The 4247-nt window shown below is 45.5% G+C and overlaps 1 pseudogene; it reads left to right on the top strand.

The window, feature by feature from the left end:
• Positions 1-1083: 1083 nt before the first annotated feature.
• Positions 1084-4247, top strand: LOC109939754 (uncharacterized; annotated as a pseudogene).

Here is a 4247-nt window from a genome sequence, read left to right on the forward strand (position 1 = left end):
GATGAAGCTGTGGAAGGAGACTTCCAGGAGTTCCAAGACTACGACGAGTTCTAGGTGTGGGTTAGCGGCAACCCCCCAGTCGGCTGCCTGTGAAGGGCGCCGCGGTTATCTACGTTTCTTTTCCGCACTTTGATTTATTGTAAGGACTATATGGACGTCTCAGACGTATGATGTAATCGACTATTTCCCTTCTTAATACTATTTTGAGCACTGTGTGATGATGTCCATGTTATGTAACTGCTGTGTACGTGAATAACTGATCCTGGCATGTACATGGTTCGCATTCGGTTTGCCTTCTAAAACCGGGTGTGACAACGGGGAAGGGGAGGGGCGGGGCCGAGCGCCGCCGGGGAGAGGAGGGGCCACGTCGGATGGGGAGGGAAGGGGAGGGGCCGAGCGCCGCCGAGGAGGGGAGGGGAGGGGCCACGCCAGACAGGGAAGGGGAGGGGCGGGGCAAGGTGCCGCGCCGCCGCACAGGGACACGCGCACGCACAGGGGAGAGAAGAGGGGGCGCGCGCAGGGGGAGAGAGGAGGGAGAGGGAGAGAGGGAAAGAGAGAGAGAGGAGAAGGTATGGGAGGGGAGCTCACCTCGGGTCCAAATTCTGGTGATCGCCGTCTCCAAGCCCTAGGGCACCATGGGGAGAGAGAGACGGGAGAGGGAGAGAGAGGTTGCTGCGTGGGAAATCCAAATGAGAGAGGGAGAGGAGGAGGGGGGCGCATGGGGGGGTGTGGGGCACCGGGGGCACGCGAGCCGGGCTGGGCTGGGCTGGGCTGGGTCACATCGCGGATTGAAACCCACGACATGCACGACCATTAAACGGAATTAAATCGCGAATTGAAATCCGAAACGGAACGAGACGAACACACGACATCAGACAAAGAAACGTGTTTCGGCATGATGCAACACCCATGACACTTAGGTTTTGTTCATACACGACACAGACACCTGTCACTATACTGGTTTGAAATTGGGAAGAAGGAGCGGAACGGGAAGAGAAAAGAGAGTAACGCCCGAATTTGGTGAGAGAAAAGAAGAAAAAATTTTACCCCCAAATTCAGGGCGTTACAGTATACTATGTAGTCATGGCTAGAGCTTCGTGGAATATGAACCATGAGAAGATTCTTGTTGACATCTTGCACGAGCACAATCATGTGAAGTACCGGGGCCAGAATGGTTGGGCACCAGAAGGTTGGCGTTCTATGACACAAATGTTCAATGAGAAGTGCCCGTTAGCTAAGTTTACAAAGGCACAGATCCAGGAAAAAGAAAAGGAAATTAAGGCAAACTATAAGGTGTTAAAGGAAGCCCGTAAGCAAATTGTTGTTGGATGGAATGAGGCCATGGGTATGATCATTGCGAAACCACCAATATGGGCAAATATAATTGTCGTAAGTTTTTGACTAATCATTCTTATTTCATTTGACTAATCATTCTTATTTACTTTTGATTTTGGTTACAATCTAATTGTAGTATACTTTTTTCTATAATGAATAGAGTAATCCAAAGGTTAAGAAATTTCAGTCAAGGCCATTCCCTTTGTATAATCAATTGTCAACACTCTATGATGGTAGTTGTGCCACCGATGATCTTAATTTTACATCAACTCAGCAACATACATTATCCCGACAACAATTACATATTCAAGATGAAGTTAAAGATATGAGATCTTTCAGGATAGATGACGACCTCGGGGTTAACCCTTATTTGAACCAAATCTCTTCAAATTTGCATGGGTTGGCAGCTTCAAGTACCCATGTTGACATTGGTGGACATGAACACACCCGACACCTTCAAAACAACGAGCGGAGAGTCATGGAAGGAAGCATAAGCAAAGTCAGATTGTTGGGGTTCTTGAGGAATATTTGGATTACAAAAGGCAACATAATGATAAGTTGCTTGATGTGGTAAATTAGATTGATCAGCAAGCTGAGGGATGTGACAACAAGGAAGACTATTGTATTGGAAAGTGTGTTCGTGTTAGAGTCGATGGAAGAGTTAGCTGAAGAGGAGATGGCAGCGACAATGGGCATGTTAAGTGCGAGGAGAACAGAGAAATATTTCTGAACAGCACGAGCCCACATGTCCGATTGTTGTCGCTTAGGAACGAGATAGACAAGCAGGTAGTTATATAAAGCACTCAATTTCTACAACTTTTTTTGCTTCATGGCCACATTTACTAATTTCTGCAATATTTTCAGATGTGATGTCCTTGACTTAGGTGTTAGATGCAGCAGCCTTCAGTTGCCTGGTAAGCAAAAAAATCATTCAACAATCTTCTTCCAGCCAATAGCAGATTGAAAAATAGCATTTTCCTTACAAAGATGCATATTGAAAAATGCATGCCAACCATATAAAGAATTTCTTATGTATACTATTTTTAAATGATTGTTTGGTGGTGACAGCTTGCCTTGCTATTGGTGTTGACAGCTTGTTGTTGCTACATGCCTTACTTGTTCTATGCATCGATTTCATCTCAGAACGTTAGCCAGAAGGCAACATTTTCAAGACTTCATATTCATCTGCATCTATACCACATAACTCCTTTGATTTCAATGCTGATTCAAATTTGAGGTCACCGAGATATTCAATAACATTTGTATCTGTTGCACTATCATGGGCCTTGTATAAATTAGTGGTAGACTGGTGGATGTGTCAAGCATTCTGGTGGCATTTTCAAGAACTTCTATTTTGTTATGTCAGATTTACTTTATATTCATCTGCATCTATACCTCATAGCTCCTTTTATTTCAACGAAGTATCAGATCTGAGCACACTGAGATGTTCAAGCATATGTATCTGCTGCACTAGCCTGAGCCTTTTTTTAAATTACTAGGAGTAGAGTGGTTACTACTGTCTATAGTTTATTTGAGTATATGTATATGCATCTTGAGTAGATTTGAGTACTTGTCTAAATTTGCCTACAATTTATTTGTTCAACAACATCTGTATATGTAGTCTATTTCTATGGTTGAAAAAATTTGTTTATTTGAGTGGCATGAAGCAAAATATCCTACCAGATTTATGGCAGTTTATTTAAGAAGTTTGTTTGTTTTTTCTGATTTTTTACGTTTTCTATTTTACTTCTGATTTTTCCTAGCACCTGATGCCATCTGATTTGTGTCAGAGCAGTAGGGCTGCTAATTCATGGCAGTGGCTCTAAAGGGCCACAGGGCAGGGCAACCCCACAGGGCAATCCCATCCAGGGAATCTACATGGCAGGACTTTGCTCTCCCGGGTGATGGCTCCCGTGGGGTTCTCTGACCCTGGTTACCAAAGGAGCCCTTAAAGCTTGTTTTATCCTGAAGTAGCATTTCCCAAAAAAATGAGTGAGTTATCCGACGGTTGAAATTAGCACGAGGGATCAGATAAAATTTCGCAGCACCCAAAGCTACTTGATGAATCGAGCACCGTCGCGCGCGCACCATCACCATCTAGATGCAAGCAGGCGCTAAACCCCCACCGATTAGATCCTGGTAGCTCACCAGCCACCACGAAGTCGCAGCCCTAAGGTCTAGAGCTCGCCGGAGTAGCGTCAATCTTGTGAAAAAATAGCATAAATTAACCTAGCTACACAGCACGAACTCGACGATCCCACCACCAACCCGTCCCAAGCCAAAACATCCTGGAATGAACAATTCAAGAGCGCCCTGTAGATTCCAGCGCCCTAGGCACTAACCTAACGATGAGATCTTTGCCCGTAGTTGTCCCAGCTCGGCCCTTTGCACCACGGCTTTCACCTCCCTGAGCGCCGCCTCCATAGCCTCCACCACACATATTGTCATACCTTTCGCCATATGTTAGAACATGTCTTCCAATATCTTCAGATGATATAGAATGAAGAGGAAAAGTTTGTACTGTAAAGAACACTTTAGGAAAAATAGGTCATACGGTTAGGATTTGACAAGGAGCAAGAACAGTGTACCCTTGATTCCAAGTTCATCAGAACTACAGATTCGGTTGCCCCTTTAGCATGATCAGGTGGTTCTACAACTAAAACGAATGCAACATACTCAACTCTTGATGATGCAAGAAACAACGCGCGGCGAGGGTGAGGAGGACGGCTAACAACATTGACGACCACCTCGGCTTCCCCAAGGAGGACTCCATCGCCTCCGTGCTCTTTCTGGACAAGCTAGCGCCGGCGAGCCCACTGTCAGCGCGCATCATCGACATGGATCTACTCCACATCTTAGGCGCCCACCTCCTCATACGATTCCTCAACGTCCTCGTTAGTGAAGGAGTCTGA

Source organism: Zea mays, chromosome 5 (genome assembly GCF_902167145.1).
Source record: "Zea mays cultivar B73 chromosome 5, Zm-B73-REFERENCE-NAM-5.0, whole genome shotgun sequence".
Taxonomy (NCBI): Eukaryota; Viridiplantae; Streptophyta; class Magnoliopsida; order Poales; family Poaceae; genus Zea; species Zea mays.